The 22804-nt window shown below is 40.1% G+C and overlaps 1 pseudogene; it reads left to right on the plus strand.

Moving 5' to 3' along the window:
* The first annotated feature begins 10795 nt into the window (after nt 1–10795).
* On the plus strand, nt 10796–12306 carry LOC101615256 (annotated as a pseudogene).
* The last annotated feature ends 10498 nt before the right edge of the window (nt 12307–22804 follow it).

The following is a 22804-nucleotide window of genomic DNA, read 5'->3' on the forward strand; positions in this document are numbered from 1 at the left end:
AGATAAGATCACTATGGTCCTTGGTGTTTACTTGTCAAAGAAGTTGTTCCCAAGTCTCTGAGGAAGTCATTCCTGGACCATTAAGCTGGCAAGAGGTTTATTTAACTCTTAAAATGATCTACATACATCTTAAAAATAAGATTCAGAATTTGCAACCATTCTAAAATGAGAGCTCTAAGAAAAAAGAAAGAACAGGCTGTCCTGTTTTCTATAGGGAAAATCAAATCTCTTACTTTTAATTTGTATTTGCCTGCAGAGTTGAAAATATTCCAGTATTTAATTTGCTTCAGACTGCCTTGGCCAAATTGCCCTCAAGTAGATTGCATTTTCATTTGCTTTTCAGCCCACCCCCAAGCTCAAAAATGCACTTCTCCATTCATTAACACAGTCTTCCTTTAAATACATGGTTGTTTTATTCAATCAGGTTGCAATTAGCCAGGGGAGCCATTGGAGCCTAGGCAAATTTGCTTACTGCTTCTTTATACATTGATTTCAAAGTTTTTCTCTTAAGATGAACTCATCCCCTCATTTCCAGGTTCTTGAGAGGCACTCCTTGATCTACATTTAAAAATCTAACAGTAGGGTTTCCTTGGTGTACTGTACCATACAACAGGTACTCAGAGACTGTGGCTGATTGATTGAGAAACCTCATTAACTGAAAGCTGGGCCTACCCCTCATTCCAGTTCAACTGGTTTCTGTGTAAAGCTTCCTATTGGCAATTACAGGAATGGTTTCCATTTCCCTTTGCTGTTAGAGAAACTAGCAGAATTAAGCAATCAATGACATTACCAAAATAATGACTCTGTCTAAAATGGAAGCATTATAACTGGTGTGTGAATCATTATTTATCCTCTTGAGATTTACCTGAGCTTGTGTAACCACTTTGCTGTGAGATTTGAAACAGGAAGAAACCATGTGGCTGAACTCCAGCTAGGGCTCTCTAGCTTTTCTCCCTGAACCAACATCCAGGCATTCTATTAGCATGCTCATTGCTCTGGGCTCAGAAACTACCTTTGGCCCTATGAGATATACTCAAGGTAACATGCATATGGGAAACCTTTGCCTCCATTCCCTAGGTTTTTACTCATCAGGAATCACTTTTGGAGGCAGTTTTACAGACCTCTGTCCACTGATTTAAATAAGGAAAGATCAAAAATTACCATTCCTAAAGGTAAGAAACTTCCGTCTAAGTTGTTTGGGCATCTTCCTCTTAATAAGACCCTTTTTTTGTGTGAATAATGTGAAAAATAAAGATACATCGATAGTTCCATTTTAAAATAGGTCCCAAATTAATCACCAAATATGTTGCTATGAGGTTTCATTATTTGTGAGACCTCAACCAACTGTATTCACAGATTCAGAAATAAGGAGTTCATTTTCATTTCATGGTTTTTGTACTTTCTAGCAGACAATAAGTAACAATTCATAAAAGCAACAACTCCTCAACAATTTATATGCATTAATACAGACTTGCCCCCATTTGCTATAAATTTGCCTAAGAGTTAGATATAGCAAAGACATTTTATAGGAAACAATTTTTCCAGACAAGAATATAAGACTTCCCTCTCCTTTGATGATGACATTACATTTTGAAGCTGAAGAGAGTCATAACATCCAACAGACCTGAGAACTTATCCTCTACCAGAGACCAGATCTATGAGTTGGAGTTAGTTATTAACCTCTTTCAACCCTGACTTCCTCATCATTTTCTTCTGAATATATGTTACTTTATAGTCTCTCTCTCTAGGACACTGTTATATGTTTTGTAAAACATTATATAGAAAACAAATAAAACTTAAATTGGATATTAGGGGTTCAGGAAAGTCCTTGAACCCCAAACCCTAAGTTCATGTTTAATTCTTTAACCAAAGAATTGAATAAAATAATATTGAGAAGGATAATTATTAAATTATTACATTTATTGGGGGATGTATAGAACCAAAGGAATTAAAATGAATACACCCACATGACCTGAGAGCTCGTGTGGTAGGCCTGGTCAAATCGCAGAGATAACAGAAAAGAAAGTACAAAAAGCTCCTGCCATGTGGAGGGCAGATTGTTTGTGGACAAAACAGAGATAAGAAGTCAGATCATACTTTGATCTCTAACAAAGACTGGAGACTGTGAGGATACTTTCAGGGGCCCAGTCACCCTAATTGCTTAACAAAGCTACCTGACTTCCTCTCAAAACAGTTGACCCATAGCAGGTATTCAATGAAAGATTGTTATTATTATTATTTTCCTGCCAAAGATTCCATAGCATCCTATTTACAGATCACTGAACAATAGCATCCTATTTACAGATCACTGAAAAAAAACAATTATATTTTGCTTGGTACTATTCTTCTGGACTCTGAAGACATAATTTCTGTATCTGATATTATAATGCACAAGATACTTTCTTAATGAGCTCAAATTTGTTCCTAACACATTACCCTTTTTTTCTGAAAAAGCATCCAAATCCTGTATTAGTCAGATCTGAAAAGTTATCTCATTAAAATATGTATCCATACTTCTATTAAAAATTGTCATGTTATGTTATATTTATACTCAAAACCTAATAACAGAAAAAGGGAGTGCTCCCATGTCATGTATTGGGCAAATCAGCATAAAGCAAGTTATCTTAACAAGTAATTAAAAAGGAAGAACTGTACATTCAATAATTGTAAAAGATCAAAAAACCAATTGGACTGATAAAGAATTTTAGTTCTAAGCATACCCAGTTTTTCTTGTCACCTTCTCCCTAGTATATTTTGTAAATGAGGAAACTAATGTGTAGAGATACTAAATGACCTCAATATCACTGAGAAAAATTCAGATGTCCTGACAGTCCATTATATTGTTTGTCTTCTTCCCTATTTCTTCACAGGGCTTCAAAAAAAAAAAAAAAAAAAAGGTTGGCAAGTTTCCAAAACTTCACCCCTACCTCCTGCCTGTCCATATTTGTCTAAATTTTAAAGTAAATGATAGAACAACTCTGATAGCTTTGCCTGCTTGTAATTGAATGCCCTTTTTATGGTAACAGAACTAACATTTCCATTAGGCATCTAATCTACTCTATAAGTATTTTTGGTCCACATGTTGGTATGGATTGACAGGGGTGTTGGCTGAACAATTAGAATAACTTGATTAACAATGACAGGTTCACAGGAGGTGGGAATATGGCCCACTGTGATTGTGCATGTGAGGAATGAACTTTCTTCACTACTACTTCCTGAAACTGGATGGGACATTTATCCATTACAATTATGTAAGTTCTTATCATTGTACCCTCTCTCCATTTAGTATTTTCTCAAGATAGATTGCAGAAAACTCATCTAAGACTCATGCATTAGGTTTTGACTGACTAGATTCAATATCTAGATGTATCCATGCAAACAGTGAGAGGAAATGGCTCTGTGGAGAGAAACTGCATGGCTGATGCATTCTACAGGATGGTACTGTGAAGTTTCCAGCTTCCATTCCTAAACTTCAGTGGGACCAAGTATACAGCAGTCTGTAGCTGGTCAATAATGGTTCTCAGATGTGTGATTTGGGGGATGTGGCTTCCTAAGCCTTGCACAGAGTCTATGAATGAATTTATATTGTTTTGTAAATTTTACTTTAACTTGCAAGAGTAGATTTTGTTGTTTATGGCTGAGGCAGTTACTGGCACTAGGGGAAATTTTAGAAAGTGGACCCTTCAGGGAGGGACATCTATTTATCCTACCTCTTAAATGTTAAAGTGGTAAGGCTTCAGTAACCATTCGAGTCCTTCAGTAGCTTATGATATCAGTGGAAAAAAGTCACATTACCAAGTAAGGTTAATAGGAAGAGAGCAAACTAGAGATAAGCTTTGTTTGTATTTGTGGTATTTTGCTCCCATTCTCTCTCTTTCATTAACTTTTAAATTTTATAATACAAAGTGATGGGTTTCATTATGTAATGTTCATCCATTTGTGTCGTTATCATTATACTTTATTGTAATTCATCCTCCACCCCTGCTGTCCTCTCCTATCCTATTGTTTCTGCTTACCTTTTGCTGATGTCCTTAATTCCCCACAAATAGTAGCTCTTTCTGAAATAGCTATGTTGCTTAGGGCAGATTTTGGGGTGATATAGCCAACCCTACCCCCCAGGCCAGAACCAGTTTAATATTGCTGCTATCTCTCAATTTATGTGACAAGATGTGATGACCACCCTCTGCCCTGCCATTATTTGGCCACCATAATGAAACTTCCCCTCAAGACTGGAAGCTGAAATAAACCCCTTTCCTTCCATCAGCCATTTATGATTAGGTGTTTTGTCCTAGGAAGATGTAGGTAACTATGGGTATTCTATTGCACTCTCTTCTTCCTTTATCATGGCCTCCTTTCTAATTTGATGTCTTACACGTATTGTATGCACACATGCATATAAATTTAAATTTATTTTCTGCATGTGAAAAAAAGTATGCTATTTGTTTTTTCTGAGTCTGGCATATTTCACTTAACATAATGGTTTCCAGTTAATTCCATTCTCTTTTTCCTGAAAATGTCATGATTTTGGTTTTCCAAGTAGCTGAACAAAATTGTATATATGAACCATATCTTCTTTATCTGTTCATCTATTGATGGGCTTTTAGTCTTGTTTCATTCCCTAACTATTGTGGATAGTGCAGCAATAAACTGTATATGTAAGTACCTCTGTGGTTTGTTGGCCTGAGAGTCTTTCAAGATGTATCCAAAGTTGCTGAAACTAGGGTGGGCATATGGTAGTTGTACCTTTTAGTTTTTTGAGAAACCACAATACTGATTTCCACAGTGGCTGCACCACTTTACATTCCCAGCAAAAGTGTATAATGTTTCTTTTTATCCCACATCCTTACCTGGATTTATTGGCATTTCTTTCTTAGGGATAATTATTTTTATTGCTATAAGATGTACCTCAAAGCAGGTTGAATTAGAAATTCCCTGATGACTAAAAATATTGAACACTTTTTTGTTCATTATGAACCTTACAATATGAACATATTGCATGTTGGTCATACTACAGTCAGGTATTACTCTTATGCTCCCTACCCACTGACCCCATTCCACTGAGGCACCTCCTCAGTGGGGTTACTGTGGGGTCATGAATGTACAGGGGACAATGCCTTTCCATCTTATGGCTCTTACAATCTCTGTTCCCCTCTCCTGAAATGTTCCCTGAATCTTGGCAGGTGTATTATAAGTTTCCTTTCATGTTAAGCATTCTGAATCCAGAAAATTTCTACTTTGATGAGTTGTGAGTCTCTTCAATCTCTACCACCATCACTCTGGAGATGGTTTTTCAGGCCAGCAGTGAGAGTCGTATTGTATTTAAATCAACACTTCCTCTAAAATGTCTCGTAGCCCCCTGATATGATGGAAATAACTGATCTTGTGCTAAGCAGTTGTCAATCTTATTGTATTATAGACTTTGGTTCTCCCTAATATTTGCTGCCATCTGTAAAAAGCAGATGCTCCAAACAAGACTGAGAGACACATGGATCAAAAAGGATAGTGTAGTCTTGTAAAAGACTTTTTGATGGACATAACCTTCCTTCTTTGCCAAAGAACATTTAAACACTATTCAAACATATCTTGGCCATTGTATTTCCTAGTTTGAGAACTGTCTTCATTTCATTAGGGGAGTTTTTGATGGGATGATTTTGTTTTGGTGTTCAATTTTTAGAGTACTTTGTGTAATCTAGACATTAATCTCTATCAGATATATAACCAGAAAAGTTTGTTTCCTGCTTTGTAAACTGTATCTTCACTCTGGTGATGGTTTCCCTTGCTGTGCAGAAGATTATTTTGTTTCATGAATTGAATTTACAATTCTTTGGGTTATTTCTTGTGCTATTGGAATGCTTTTCAGAAATTCCTTGTCTATTCTTTTATCTTCATATGTTTTACCCAAAGTGTTCTGTAGTAAGTAAGTATTTATGTAAAGTAAAGGTTTTGAACCATTTGAATTGCTTTGTGTGTGGAAGGATGGAACATAATAAGCTTAGATTTATATTGATGCTCTACATATAAATAACCAACTTCCACTTTGTTGAAAAATCTGTATTCAGGTGTATGCTTTTGATAACTTTTTAAAAAAAATTAGGTAGCTATAACTATGTATGTTTATTTCTAGGTTCTGTATTCTATTCTGTTGTTCTATTTGTCTGTTTTTGCACTGGTACTATTGCTATGTGATATAATTTTATAATTTAAGATTGGGTATTAATATAATTGCACTTTTGGGTCTGAATTGCTTTGGCTGTTGGGGATATTTGTGCCTCAATATGAGTTTTAGGATTTTTTTCTTCTAGTGCCGTGAAGGATATAATTGGAACTCAGATGGGGTTTGGTTCCAGGTGGTGCCCTGCTGAGGTGTGATGGACTAATTCTCTCCTCAGGATCTGCATCCATCTGAAAAGGAGAAGCAAATTCTCTAATTCCAAGTAAAGTCAGCACCAGATAAATGGAATAACCATTATTATTTTAGAGATACAGGTCCACATGTAGCCCATGATTGGTGGGAACTTGATTATGGAGAGCTGGCTCGATTTTTGGATATGGTTCTGATTTGTTTCCCAGCTCTAACTATGGGTTTTGTCCTACTGAGAGGATCAATTAACCAAATCAACAGCAGTTGGTTAGCCACCATGGCTGTGCCATGATTGCACTTGTGTGAGCATCACATCAGGTTGTTTGCTGCTGAGTAGCTTAGACCATGAGTTGCTTGGACAATGTTGGTCATTTTCTCCCAGTTGCTCATGTAGCACCTTCTGGCACTGGACAAGCTAATTGTCTGGTGACTGATTCTCTTCCAGATTCCAGGAAGGTCATCCCATGTTCTGTACTGACAACATATGGTGTCTTTGGCAGTAAGGTCTTACCACTTACCTTTGGTGGGTCATCAAGTACTCAGACAGAAATATGTCTTCTTTTGGGAAATCTTGTAGGTCTCTCTGATCAACAGCTCACTGTGAATATTAACCACATGCTGGTACTGGGAGTTACAGGCCAGTGCCAAGGAAAAGAAGGAAGAAAAATATAGGTAATATAAAAGAGATAGAGAGAAGAGGGACAGAGAGGGAAAGAGAGAGAGAGAGAAACAGAAGATTAAGGCTAGTCTTCATCATATACTCTCCAGGGCCCTGTGATTCAGTTGTTCCCTCTGAGGACCTGAAGAAGGTTCAACCATTTAGTCTGTATATTAGCATGAAGAATTTTATGGTACCCTTACCATTTGGGTCCAGTTTTGTGTCCCCCACCCCCAACACCCTTACCCTCCTCTCCCCTCCCATCCCACCCTCCCTATTGTCTGGTCCTCGAGATGCTTATTAGGTATGTTAGCATCTCATGCACTTTCAGGTTAGGAGACACATATGAGTGAGGCCATGTGACAATTCTTTCTGTGATTGGGTGAGTTCACTGAGAATGATCTGTTTGTTCTAAGTTCAACCATTTTACTTCAAATTTCACTGTGTAATTTTTCCTTAGTGCTGTGTAAAATTCCACTGTTATATGTTGGTCTAATGATGGACATCTGGGTTGATTCCAGCTCTTAGCTACTACTAATTGAGCAGGTATAAACATGGTTGAACAAATCTCTCTGGACTGAGGCATGGAGCTTTTACAGTAAATGCCTAGTAAGGGGATAACTGGGTCTATTTGTAACTTTTTTAGGAGTCCCCATATTTCTTTCCATAGTGGTTGTACCATCTTACATTCCCACCAACAGTGAATGAGGGTTCATTTTTCTCCACATCCTTGCCAGCATTTGTTTTCACTTGATTTTTTAAAGTTTGCTATCCTTACTGGGGTAAGGTGGAATCTCATAGTTGTTTTAATTTGCATTTCCCTGATGATTAGGGATGTTGAACATTGTCTTTCTTTTTAAAAAAATATTTAGTTTTTATTTATTTACTTATTTATTTGACAGAGAAAGAGGGGGAGAGATTGAGAGAGAGAGACAATGGGTGTGACAGGGCCTCCAGCCACTGCAAACAAACTCCAGATGCATGCACCACCTGGTGCATCTAGTTAACATGGGTCCTGGGGAATCAAACCTGGGTCCTTTGGCTTTGCATGCAAGCACCTTAACCGATAAGCCATCTCTCCAGCACTTGAACATTTTCTTAAGTGAGTGTTTGCCACATGTATTTCTTCCTCTGAGAACTGCCCGTCAAGTTCTTTGTCCCATTTTGTGAGTGGGTTGTTTGACTTTTTATTGTTTAAGTTTTTTAGTTCTTTGTCGATTCTAGAAATTAGGCCTTTGTCAGTTGGATAGCCAGCAAATTATTTTTTCCATTCTGTAGGTAATCTATTGGCTCTGATTATTATATATTTCTCTGTGAAGAAACTTCAGCTTCATGGGATAGCAATGGTTGAGTGATTGTTTAAGATCCTGAGCTACTGAGGTTTTGTTCAAGAAGTCTTTTCCCATTCTTATATCATGGAATGTTCCTCCTATCTTTTCTTTCAGTAGTAGCAGAGTTCCCAGTCTTATATTGAGGTCTTTGATCCATTTGGACTTGATTTTTGTGCTTGGTGAGATGTGTGGATCAAGTTTCAATTTCCTACATATGTTTATCCAGTTTGTACAGCACCATTTGTTGGAGATGCTGTCTTTTTTTCCAGTCTACATTGTTAGGACCTTTATCAAATATCAAGCAGCTGTAGTTACTTGACCCAAAGTCTGGGTCCTCAATTCTATTCCATTGGTCTATAATCCTGTCTTTAGTCCAGTACCATGTTGTTTTTATTACTATGGCTTTGTAATATAGCTTTAGGTCAAGTATAGTGATGCCTCTAGAGGTGTTTCTTTTGCTGAGGATATGCTAGGTCATCTGAGGCCTTCTGCCATTCCATATGAACTTTGAGATGATTTTTTTTTAATCTTTGAGAAGAAAAATGTTGGGATTTTTATTGGTATTGCATTAGATATGTATATTGCCTTCAGTAAGATTGCCATTTTCACAATCTTAATTCTGCCTATTCAGAAGCATGGGAGCTCTTTCCATTTTCTCAAGTCCTTCTCAATTTCTTTCTTGAGTGTTTTTATGTTTCCATTGAATAGGTCTTTCACATACTTGGTTAATGTTAGTTCAAGGTCTTTTGTGGTTGTTGTTGTTGTTGATGCTGTTATTGAAAATAGTGCAATATCACTTATTTCTTTCTCTGTATCTTTTTCTTTTGCATATAGAAAGGCTACTGGCTTCTGTGCATTGATTTTGTATCTTGCTACTTTTCTGGAGGAGTTAATCACCTTCAGGAGTTTTGAGATGGAGATTCTCAGGTCTCTTATGTATAGAATAATGGTATGGATAGGGCTAACTTAACTTCTTCCTTTCCAATTTGTATCCCTTTTATTTCTTTCTCCTGTCTTATTGCTTGAGCTAGGACTTCTAGTACTTTGTTGAAGAGCAGATGTGAGAGTGGACACCCCTATCTTGTTCCTGATCACAATAGGAATTCCTCAGTCTCTCCCCATTGAGTATTATTTGGGCTTTAGAAGCTTTGTATATAGTCTTTAATATGTTGAAATATAAACTATCCTTGCCTATTCTCTCCAATGTTTTGATCATAAAATTATGTATTTTGTCAAAGGCCTTTTCTGCATCTATAGAAATAATCATGTGGTTTTTGTGTTTAAGCTTATTTATGTGGTGTATTGCATTAACACATGTCAGTATGTTGAACTACCCCTGCTGTCCTGTGATGAAGCCTACTTGATCAAGGTGGATAATATTTTTGATGTGTTGTAGAGTTAGGTTTGTGAGAATTTGTTCAGGATCTTTGTGTCTAAGTTCATCAGGGAAATAGGCCTGTAGTTTTTTTTTTTTTGTTGTTTTTTTTTCTTGTATCATCTGCCTGGTTTTGGTATTAAGGTGTTAATAGCTTCATAGAAGGAGTTTGGGAGCTTTCCCTGTTCTCAGATTGTTTGGCACAGTTTGAGAAAAACTGGTTTCAGATCTTCCATGAAAGTTTGATAGAATTCAGCTGAGAAGCCATCTGGTCCTGGACTCTTTTTTGGGGGGAGGTTTTTGATTAACTTTTCAATTTCTATGGGTGTGATAGATATGTTTAGGAGATAAATCTGCTCTAGGGTTAGCTTTGGTAGGTGGTATGTGTACAGGAATTCATCCATTAAATCCATATTATCCAGTTTTGTGGATTATTGGTTTTTGAAATAAGTCCTGGTGATTCTCCCAATTTCACTATGTCTATTGTGATCAATCCTTTTACATTTCTAATTTTGTTAATTTGAAGTGTCTCTTTTTTTCACTTAATCAAGTTGGCCAGGGGTTTATCAATCTTGTTTATTTTTTCAAAGAACCAGCTTTTTGTTTCATCAATTTTCTTGTTTTCTCAGTTTCCAATTCACTAATTTCTACTCTGATCTTAATTATTTCTTAATATTGGGAGCTTTTTGGATTGGATTCTCCTTGCTTTTCCAGTGCCTTTAGGTGGATGGTTACTTTATTGATTTGGGATTTCTCTCTTTTTTTTTTTTTTAATGAAGGCTTTAGTGCTATGAATTTTCCCCTGAGGACCACGTTTATTGTATTTCTTAAGTTTTGGTACCTTATATTGTCATTGTCATTCATTTCTAGAAATTCTGCAATTTCATTTTTTTTTATTTAGTACACTACTCATTTATTGTTTAAAAGTCTGTTGTTTCTCTGCACTGGCTGCTCTAGCCTCGGCAGATGGGAACTCTCTGGTTTGCGGTGCCGGTGGAGGCCTGGGCACTGGGACTGGCAAGCCATGTGCTGCACGCACATGGGTTTTGCGATCCTTTCTCGGGACCTGCATGTTCGAGGAGCCCGAGTGGGCCGAGGCAGCCCCAGCAGCCGTGGGCCTCCGGCCGTGACTGTATGGCCTTGGCCTGCGGCAGCTCCGCAAATCAAGGGCCGCAAGCGCCATCAGCTCTTGGCCACCTTACAAGCCCTGGAAGCAGCATCTCTTTCCCAGCAACCTCCCAACCTACTTGGCAGTGACTCTGAGGAGGAGGAGGAAGGAGGAAAGAACAAAAGGCCCCCAAAGGCCTCATTTGCCAGTGCCTCTGATGAAGTAGGGAAGAAAAGGAAAAAAGAAATGGCCAAAAGCAGGGTCCATCTCTCAGTAACTCTGAGGACAAGGAAGAAGTGAAAAGGAAGAGATGCCATAAACAAGCTCTTCCTGGTGCTGAAGAAGAGGAAAGAAAGAGGAAATGCCAGAAATGTGCCCCCTCAAACACAACCCAGCCCCTGGGCAAGGCTGACCGCACAGCTCATGAAGCCTGGAAGAGTAATTCTACAAATGGCCCACCCAAGCCAAGCCCGGAGTCCACTTCCTCTAACCCTCCACATCTCTTGAGCCGTAAACAGTGGCGGAACCGGCAATAAATAAATAAATAAATAAATAAATGGAGACACAAGAACAAATTCCGACCACCTCAAACACCAGAACATGTTCCTGCTAAAGCTTCCACAGAGGAGACGGAGGTACCTCCTGCTCCAAAGCCAGATAGCCAGGAGACTAGAGCTGAGGCTCCTAGAGCACCCACGACACAAGGGCTGGATGGGGCCCGATTTCGTTACCCCAATGAACAGCTGTACTCAGGGCCCAGCAGTGCTGCACCGCGCCTCTTCCAGGAAGACCCTGAGGTTTTTCTCCTCTACCATCGTGGCTTTCAGAGTCAAGTGAAGAAGTGGCCACTGCATCCAGTAGACCACATTGCCAAGGATCTCCGCCAGCGGCCTGCATCCTTGGTGGTGGCTGACTTCAGCTGCGGAGATTGCCGCCTGGCTTCAAGTGTGCGGAACCCCATGCACTGCTTTGACCTGGTCTCTCTGGACCCCAGACTCACTGTATGTGACATGGCCCAGGTAACACTCCGTGTATCTGGCTTTTCCTCTCTAAGCTTGTCCCCCATCCTGGACTTCAGTCCCAGCCCTCAGTGCTGAATTTCTCCTTCGGTCACTGACTCTGCGCTCTACTCAGTCCTCCCACTCTCCTCAGGTGCGTCTAGAGGATGAGTCTGTGGATGTGGCTGTGTTTTGCCTTTCGCTGATGGGAACCAACATCAGAGACTTCCTAGAGGAGGCAAATCAAGTGCTGAAGCCAGGGGCTGTCCTGAAGGTAGCCGAAGTCAGCAGTCGCTTTGAGGATGTCCGAACCTTTCTGGGGGCTGTGACCAACCTGGGCTTCAAGGTTGTCTCCAAGGACCTGAGCATCAGTCACTTCTTGTTTGATTTTGAAAAGACTGGGCCACCTCCAGTAGGTCCCAAGGCTCAGCTTTCAGGCCTGAAACTTCAGCCATGCCTCTACAAGCGCAGGTGACCTCTGGATATCCCTTGAGAGGGTGGCAGGGCTCAAACTCGAAGCTCAGAGCTCTGAAGACTGGATCTCCTCGTAGTAGCTTCTATGCCAAGAGCAATGTGACAAAGCCCTGCCTGGCTCAGCTCTACTTGAATGAAACATGACGTCACTCGGGCAAGCTAAAGAACAAGTTCTGTGTGAGAACTGGCTCACCTAGGTGTTATAAAAACTAGATGGTTTACAGTGGAAGGATCGCTGGGTTTGGTTCCTCTTTTCATCTCTCGGGAGGCACATTGTCCTCGCCTTTACACTCCGCTGTTTTCTCTTCCCCATCCAGCCTTTGATCACCATGGGTTCTGTTCCTCCCCAAGACTGAAGACAGGCAGCTTTTTCTGAATCCAATCCTGGCTCGGCACTTGAAGCTGGGAGTCACTCAATTTCTGAATATTCTCCTCAATTTGAAAAATGAGGAAAATGATAAAGTTCTTGTCATGTAGCATTGTTGTGTGGGTTCACTGGGGAAATCTATATATAAACTAGCTATGGCTATTAAAAATATAAAAGTCTGTTGTTTAGTTTCCAAGAGCTGATTGGATTCCTAGCATACCTTTTGTTGTTAATTTCTTGCAATACAACATTGTGATCTGATATCATACAGGAAATTATGTTGATCTTCCTAAATATATGGAGGCATGTTTTATGACCCAGTATATGATGTATTTTAGAGAACGTTTCCTGGGCTGCTGAAAGGAATGTGTAGTCTGTGGATTTGGGATAGAATGTTCTGTAGATGTCCTTTAGGTCTAATTAATCTATAGTTTTGTTGAGCTCTCTCACTTCCCTGTTAATTTTCTGTTTGGATGATCTATCTATTGCTGACAGTAGAGTATTGAAGTCCCCAAATATGATGGTGTTGGTGGTTATTTCTTTTTGTTGTCAAGTAGGTTTTTTTTTATGAATTGTGGTGCACCTGTGTTTGGTGCAGTAAGATTTATGACTGTAATATCCTCCTGTTAGATTATTCCCTTGATAAGTATGAAGTGGTCTTCTTTGCCTTTTTTGATTACTTTTGGTTTAAAGTGTATTTTATCCGATATTAGCATAGCTACACCTGCTTATTTCTTATTCCCATTTTCTTTTTTTTTTTAAATTTTTATTTATTTATTTATTTGAGAGTGACAGACACAGAGAGAGGGACAGATAGAGGGAGAGAGAGAGAATGGGTGCACCAGGGCTTCCAGCCTCTGCAAACAAACTCCAGACGCGTGCACCCCCTTGTGCATCTGGCTAACGTGGGACCTGGGGAACCGAGCCTCAAACCGAGGTCCTTAGGCTTCACAGGCAAGCGTTTAACTGCTAAGCCATCTCTCCAGCCCACTTATTCCCATTTTCTTGGAATATTATTTTTCACCCTTTCACCCTGAGGAGGTGTCTATCTTTACTGGTGAGGTGGCTTTCTTTCTTTCTTTACACATATTTTATTTATTTATTTTTTCTTTTCACAAGTTTTATTAACATTTTCCATGATTATAAAAAATATCCCACGGTAATACCCTTCCTCCCCCTTTCACACTTTCTTGAAGACAGCAGATTGAGGGGTCTAATTTTATGATCCACCATGTTTGTTTATGTCTCTTGGTGGGTGAATTAAGGCCATTAATATTTACAGTGATGGGCTGGAGAGATGGCGTAGCGGTTAAGTGCTTGCCTATGAAGCCTAAGGACCCAGGTTCGAGGCTCAATTCCCCAGGACCCACCTTAGCCAGATGCACAAGGGGGTGCATGCGTCTGGAGTTCGTTTGCAGTGGCTGGAAGCCCTGGCGCGCCCATTCTCTCTCTCACTCTCTATCTGCCTCTTTCTCTGTCACTCTCAAATAAATAAAAATAAAAAAAAATATTTACAGTGATGATTGAGGTTTGATTTAATCCCTGCCATATTGTGGTGGTTTAGGCAGTTTGGTGTTTTCTTGGACTCTGTAGTTTTTTGTGCTTTCTCTGAGTTTGGTTACTGTGATCTGCTTCTTGTTGGCATTTGAGGTTGGTTATTTGATCCTTCTGTGTGGAGAATTTCCTGAAGTACTCTCTGCAGGTTTGGCTTTGTGTTCATGTAGTTGTAAAGCAGAGTTTTATTGTGCCAAGTTTTTCTTTCATCATCTATTATGAGGGATACTTTTGATGGGTAGAGTAGTTTGGGTTGGAAGCACTTTGCAGTGTTCCATTCCAGGCCCTTTAATGACAAGTTTCAAGGTAATTCTGATGGAGTTACCTTTGTTATGTAATGGGTTGTTTGTCCCTAGCTGTTTCAGGACTTTCTCTTTGGTATTGATTTTACAGTCTTGATGAAGGGGCTTATTCTTCTGTGACTCAGGGTATGGGACTGTGTGGTCAGGTGGCTGGAAGGGACAGGGAATAGGAAGGAATGGGACAAACCAGACTGGTGTTGCAACTGGGCTGCAGAGTGAGGGAGGATGGGAATGTGTGGTGGTTCTGCAATGCTGAAGGGCTAGGGATGAGACAATGGGTCCCTTGGTAAATTGTAGCAGGGGGTGGATGGGACTGTCAGGTCCTGTGACAGGGCAGGGTGGGGATAAGGGACTGATGTGGGTCAGGTAAAATGCTGGGGAGGCATGGAGGTCTGTTGTTGTTGGAGAGTCTAGGTAGGAAGGAACCCTAGCCTACTAGCCTGGGTCTGCAAGGAGGGGCAATGGTATGTGGAGGCCCCTGGTGGTGGTGGGGGAAGAGCTAGCCTGCTTACTTGGGTCCCTGTATGGAGGTGGGGGGGTGGCAGCAAGTGGGACGGCATTGGCATGTGGAGGTCCCCTGGGGGAACACTAGACTGCTGGCCTGGGTCTGTGCATGGTTGTGGGGCAGCGGCGTGGCCTGGGTCCATGCATGGGGGTTGGGGGCAGAGGAGTTCTAGTGTGGAGCTCTGCTGTGGCAGAAATGTCTGGGGGTGGGGGGATGCAAGCCTGCTGGCCTGGGTACATGCAGGGGCTTGGGGTGGTGGTGAGTGGGAGGGCTTTGGAGCTTGCAGGTCCTTTGGGGGAATGCTTGCCTGCTGGTCTGAGTCCATGCACGGGGTGGGGGGCAGCAGCAAACCGGATGACATTTGCAAGTGTGAAGATGTAAGTGGTGCTGCCCTAGTGTCCTGGGTCTCCTCAGCCTGCGGCTAGTGCAGGAGGAACTTGTGGCTGGAACTACAGCTAAGATGGCTGCTTGAGGGGATTGGGGGACGGGTGGGCTACCCCAGAGCATGGAAATCAGCAGATTCCCTACTTTGCTTCTCTGTGCCCTCCCTTTGGAGGTCTGTTAGAGGCTGCTCACCCCTAGAAGACCCAATGAACCCTAAACATTTTGCCTGTCCTTCCCTGGGAGGTGTGGTGGTTAGGCCAATGCCATCATGACTCAAGTCTCTACAATATTGATTCTCCCAATCCATAAACATGGGAAATCTTTCCATCTGGTATCTTCTTTAAGTTCTTTCTTCTGTATCTTAAAATTTTCATTGTAGATCTTTCACCTGCTTTGCTAAGTTTATTACTAGATATTTTCTCTTTGTTTTTTAAGCTATTTTGAATAAGAGTCTCCCACAACTCACATACGCACCCATAATTTCTTACTCAGAAAGTTTAGTATGCTTTTAAAAAATGACTAATTTTGGGCTGGAGAGATAGCTTAGCGATTAAGATGCTTACCTGTGAAACCTAAGGATCCATGTGCAACTCCCCAGATTCCACGTAAGCCAGATGCACAAGGAGACACATGTGCAAGGTGATGCATGCACAAGTCGATGCATACACAAAAGGTGGCACATGTGTCTGGAGCTCGACTACAGTGGCTGGAGGTGCTGGTGCACCAATTCTCTCTCTCTCTCTCTCTTTCTATCTCTCTCATAAAAAGGAACTACTTGTCATATGTTGATTTTATATTCAATATAAAATAAATATAAAAATCTACATTTCTCAAAGAATTATATAATCTAAGAATTTTCTAGTTGTCTTTTTTTGTATAGTATGTTAACTACAAATAGGAAGAATTTGACTTCTTTCCTATTTGTATCCCTTTTCTTTCTTTCTTTCTTTTTTTTTCTTTTTGTCTCAGTGCTCTAGTTAAGTTGTATTCAACCTGTGAAATCAATCTGTATCTCCTTACTACTGTGTAGAAGCCATTTATGTTTACCATCATCGTTGAGGTATATTTACAATTTCTATGATTTTTTTCTTTTGCCATAGGGTCTCATGTAGTCCATATAGTCCCAGTTGGCCATGAACTCTTTATGTTTCTGAGAATTACCTTGATTTTTCAATCCACTTGTTTCACATCTCCTGAGTGCTGATATGGCATTGCATACAACTACATATAGTTTCTGCAGTACTGCGAATGGAAATCAAGGCTTTGTGCATGCTGGCCAAACACTCTATCCACTGACCTACATTTTCAGCCCCAATTCCTGTGATTTTATTGGATGTTTTCTGGTTGGCTAAATCATTATGTCTTTTTTTGTTGCTCTCCTATGTCTGTGCCTCCTTTGACATTATAGGTTTTCTGCTTACTGTGTTGAGCATAATGAATTCTTTCATAGCTTTCCTTGGTCAATCTATTCATCCTATACCATGTATTCTTTCCTGTCCTTGTCATTTAGGTAATCTTGCTTCTTCATCAGTGTGTAATATTCCTGTCAGGATTTTCTGCAGTGCTAATTTGGTAGACATGAACTTCCACAGCTTATGCTTTTCATTAAAAAGTCCTTATTTCTCAATCAATTTTAAAAAGATATGTTTACTGCACATATCAATTTTCATGGTTAGTTATTCATGTTCAGGCCTTGGAATATATTTCATTCCATGCTTTACTAACTTATAGGGTTGCTGATAAGAGATCCAATGTTACTCTGATGTGTTTGCCTTTGTAGGTAAGATAGCATTTTTCCCTTACAGCTTTTGATATTGTTTCTTTCTTTTGTAATTTTGACATCTTGAATACAAAATGCACTGCATAGGGTCTCTGGTCATGTTTATTTGGGGTTCTAAATGTTTCTTTTCTATTGGTGATAGTTTACATTGTGTTTAGTTCATTTAGTCTTTCAGTTCTAGTTTTTATAAAATTTCAATTTCCTTACTAAATTTTGCTTCTGTGTTGCTGACTTTTTCATCCATATGCTGATTTTCTAACCCATTTATTAACCCTTTACCCTGTATTGCTAACTCCAGCTCCTGGAGTGAACTCATCTCCTTGAAGTCATAGATTAGTTTTACTAGTAAATTTTTGAAAAATCTTTACCTACTTCCACATCTTCAAGTTCAAAAGTAGTTATAATTTTATGTTTGAGGGCCCATTTGTCTTGCTATTCCAATGTTTCTTATATTTCTGGGTTGTGATTTGCATACCTAAGTTTTGGATATCTTGTCGGGTTTTATTTGAAGATCTTTATTATTGAGTGTCTACTCTGCAGGGTTCAGTTTCCTGTACCACTCAGGGAGGAGAAAACAAAGTGCTGCAGTAATTATGACATGAAACCATACATGACATAGAAGTATGCTTAAAATTGACTAAAGCCCCTTAATATGTTACTGGTGACTAATAAAACAGAAAATGGGGGCTGCAGAGATGACTTAGCCATTGCAGTGCTTGCTTATGAAACCTAAGGACCAGGGTCTAGGCCCCAGAGACCACATAAGCCACATGCGCAAGGTGGGGCATGCACCTGGAGTTCATTTGCAGTGGTAGAGGCCGTGGCATGCCCATTCTCTCTGTCTCTCTCTCCCTCTCTTTCTGCATATTACTCTCTCTATCATTCTCCAATTAAATAAAGAACCAAAATATTTTTTAAAAATATAAAAAAACAGAAAACGGGAAAATTATTACTAAGAAGGGAAAAGTTGGAAATAGTAAACAAATGAGATATAGGCACAAAGCAAGAAAAGGTGGAACTATTTACTATGCAAAAGTACATAAATCAAAGAAATAAATAATAAAAGAATAAATGAAAGAAAAATAAAAGGAGTGGAAAAGAATGCTATGGACAGAAAGACAAAGAGCAAAGACATCAGTTCAAATTAAAAATAAAGAAAAGGAAACAAAGATTGAAAACTGGAAGCTGGGTGGGGTGGTGCATACCTTTAATCTCAGCACTCAGGGAAGTAGAGGTAAGAGATTGCTGTAAATTTAAGGCCCACCTGAGACTACAGAGTGAATTCCATATCCACCTGGGCATGAGTGAGGCCCTATCTCAAAAACCAAACAAAAAAATAGAGAAAAATTTCCCTATAAGGAAATATTTAAACAAAAAGTTCAAATAAATATAAAAAAGGAAATAAAATTTAAAATATTAGTTATTTTTAGGAAAAAGATAAATTCAAAATACTACTAAAGGTATATAGCAAAAAGGACATAAAGAGGAAAACAAGATGGAAAAAACACGAGAAGAAATTTTTAAAAAATTGCCTATATATATGTATATATATCTACAATTAAATGAACATATGTAGGTGTCGCAGTCAGGTTTGCACTGGTGGCAGAAATAACCCGACCAAGAGCATCTTGTGGGGAAAAAAGGATTTATTTTGACTTATAGACTTGAGGAGAAGTTCCAAGATAGCAGGGGAAAATGATGGCATGAGCAGAGGGTGGACATCACCTCCTAGTCAACATCAGGTGGACAACAGGAACAGGAGAGTGAGTGTGCCAAACACTGGTAAGGGGAAACTGTCTATAACACTCATAAGTTCACCCCCAACAATACACTGCCTCCAGGAGGCATTAATTCTCAAATCACCATCAGCTGGGAACCTAGCATTCAGAATATGAAAGTTTGTGGGGGACACCTGAATCAAACCACCACATTCTGCCCCTGGCCCCCTGTGGTGGCATGACCCATAACCATAGGTGTTCTGAATGCTATGTTGCCAGCTTATAGAAATTTGGAAATTAATGCCTCCTGGAGGCAGTGTATTGTTGGGGTGATCTTATGAGTGTTATAGACAGCTTCCCCTGTGGGGCTCCTTCCCGCACAGGTAGTGCCGAGGGAAGGACCAGGCCTGCTGGTTCCTCCCTAGGGGTTGAGGGGATGATGAGCATCAGACGACTCAGAAACCTCTCCTGGCCACCGGAGAAAAACCACACTGAGTCGGGAGTCTTTTCCATGCAGAAACAACTTGCAGAAACAACTCGCTTTATTACTCTGAGCAGTTGCCTATATCATGTTGGGGATGAAGGTGGGGATTTTAGGATGGGGGAAGAGGTAAGGGCCAATAGTAAACTTTAACTATTGAAATGGTAATTACAATTAACACACAGAAGTAGCAGGCCAGAAGCCATTAGGCATCCTGCTGAGTCATAGCTGGCCAGAGACAGGTCGTCAAACTTTAGCTAGGCTCAGGAAGTTCCACTAGGCCTCACTCCTGGGCCTTTCAGGGCCCAACATTCCCCTTACCAGTGTTTGGCACACTCACTCTCCTGTTCCTGTTACCAATGTGACACACTCTCCTATTGTTATGGTCCAGTTTACGTTAGCCAGAAGGTGATGTCCACTCTCTGCTCATGCCATCATTTTCCCTGCCATCGTGGAGCTTCCCCCTTGAGCCTGTAAGACAAAATAAATCTCTTTTTTTTCCCACAAGCTGCTCTTGGTTGGGTGATTTCTACCAGCAATGCAAACCTGACTGCAATAGTAATAGTGGTACCGAGGAGTGGGATTGAGGCTAGACACCTGACTGTGTGGCTTTGGCCTTTTGGAGCTGATTTTCAAGAGGATTGTGGAAGGATTTGAAACCTTGGCCTAAGAGATGACTTACAGTGTTATAAGTTTTCATAGACTCTAAGACCAACTATCCCATTTTAAGTTTTCTGTTGAGTGTCTGGTCAGAGAATCAAGTTCTATGAGCCTTTCTTCTCATTTAATTGATACAAAAGAATAATTAAAGATACAATCTGGTACTAACGGCTATTAATAGTGTAATTTCATTTGAATTTATAACATTAGAAGATTTCTTATATGAAAGTGATAGGATAATACTTGAAAGAGCCTTCCATTTCTCCAATTAAAGATAGTTATAGAGATAGCATTATCTCATAAAAAGCTTACTGATATGGAAGACTGAATCAGACCAGCAGCCCAGTAAAATTGTATTTAAACTATATAACAAAAAAAGAAAAAAATAACATTCTAGCTTGGCAAAAAGAAATGCAATTTGATCCACCACAGAAAAGAGCACTGGTCTTATCTGATTCAGGATGCTGTAACAAATTCCACAGATGAGGTGTCTGACAAACAACATAACTTGGCTTCTTAAAGCTTTTCAAGATCAAGCTTCCAGCAGGAAATTTGGTGAGGTTTTCCATAATTGTAGATGGTGTATTCTCACTGTTTCCTCACATAGTGAAAGATGTAGGTTTTTCTCTGAGATCTCTTTTATAAGGGCACTAATCTCAAGCATGTGGCTTCACCCTTAAAACCTACTCATCTCTCCAAACTCCATCCTTCCACTAACAATCCCACTGTGATATCAGTTTCAAGTAAATCTAACACTGGCCCGCAACAGGTTAGGAGTAAGATGAGATGAATGTTGCAACAAAGATCAAAACTTAGGTAACCCTCAGACTGGGGCAAACTCAGTAGTAGTATTTGCACAATCCTGGGATTAAGTACAGGAACAGACCTTGTACTCTAGGCACCTCCTCGTCTCCCTGCAGGCTCAGTGCTGGTTCCTCCTCTGATGACAAGATGTGAGATAGTGCACAGATCTAACACAGTTCATATACCTGACAACACACTGTGTCTGTTAGGTCTTAAGCTTTGTGTTGGTGCCCATACATCAGCTTTCCCTGTTCCTGAGGGGGGCACTGCCAATGCATATTCCATTGTCTGTTCGATGGTGATGCTTCCCCTCTCCCCTCTTCTCTTGCATCTGAGAGCAATGACAGTGGTGGCAAATATCCTTTGTGTAGTTTTCTCTTTTCCCTCACCCCTGACACTGATACCTAGGGGTGTCAATCTTCCACATGTTGTTCTGTACCACATGTTAGGTAGTCAAGTGGTTCTTGCAGGTGACTATTCCTTTGAGATTTTTTAAAAAATTATTTATTTATTTGAGAGCAACAGACACAGAGAGAAAGACAGATAGAGGGAGAGAGAGAGAATGGGCGCGCCAGGGCTTCCAGCCTCTGTAAACGAACTCCAGACGCATGTGCCCCGTTGTGCATCTGGCTAACGTGGGACCTGGGGAACTGAGCCTTGAACCGGGGTCCTTAGGCTTCACAGGCAAGCGCTTAACCGCTAAGCCATCTCTCCAGCCCTCCTTTGAGATTTTTTTAAAGTTATTTGTTTGTGACTATCAGGCTTGTCTTTTTTGCCCTTGATAATGTGGTGGGATTATGTGTTTTCTGGTCAGTCTTAATTCATGCTCGATAAAAGACAAGAACATTCTTATTCTGTCAAAGGGCCCATCACCTATTTTCCCATTGTGGATAGTTGATTAAATGTAGGCATGAGCTCATTATGGAAGCACAAAGTATTCTAGGAATGAACAAATATGTAGAGCAAAGAATTCATGAGAAGAGTGCTGGAGGGATGGCTTGGTGGATAAGGACCATGCCTGCAAAGCCAAATAACCCTGATTCAATTACCCAGGACCCACATAAGACAGATGCATAAGGTGGTGCATACATCTGGAGTTTGTTTGCAGCAGTTGGAGTCCCTAGTACATCCATTCTCTCCCTCTCTCCTTCTTTCACTCTCAAATAAATAAATGGAGTTTAAAAAAAAAAAAGAATTCAAGAGAATAAATTGTTGTAAGGTACATTGCTAAATGTTTATGCTGTAAGTCTTGCATGGTTTGATAGTTTGAATGGATGTCACCAATAAATTCAGGAGTTTATTAAAGCCTGTAACTTAGATTTCTAGCTGCCTGGCTGGATGAGGTGTCACTATGGGCAGATCCTAGGGGCACTGGGGGCCCTAGGATCTGAATTCTAGCCTAAGGTATGCAGAGTGGTTGAACTCTGCCTGGTGTCCTGATGCTGCTGGTGGTATTTCTCTCTGTTTGGACCATGAATGGGGGCCAACTTCTTCTGCCATTATGGAACTTCCCTTGGATCTGTAAGCTTCAATAAATCCTATTCCTCCACGGACTGTATCTGGTTTGGAAGTTCCTCATAGTGATGTGAGGCTGATTACAACAGAACTGGTATCAGATAGTGGGTTGTTGTTCCATGAATCTGACCATGTAGATTTTGGCCTTTTGGAACTTTAGTTTTGGAGTAATGGGCATAGACTTGGTACTTGCAACTGAAGATGCCTTCTAGAGCATAAGCCAAGTTTTATTCTAGAGAGAGTTTGAAAATTCTAAATGCAGAGAAAATTATATTTGGAAGCTTTGCTTATGAGCTTTCTAAGGGGAAGGAAAGACCACAGAGAACTTTGTTGGAACTAAGCTACTGGCATAATGGATGGCTGTGTTCTTCTGCCCATATACAGAGAGTTTGATCAAAGTTGAACGTGTAATGGACTGACATGTTTAGC

Source organism: Jaculus jaculus, chromosome 10 (assembly GCF_020740685.1).
Source record: "Jaculus jaculus isolate mJacJac1 chromosome 10, mJacJac1.mat.Y.cur, whole genome shotgun sequence".
Lineage (NCBI taxonomy): Eukaryota > Metazoa > Chordata > Mammalia > Rodentia > Dipodidae > Jaculus > Jaculus jaculus.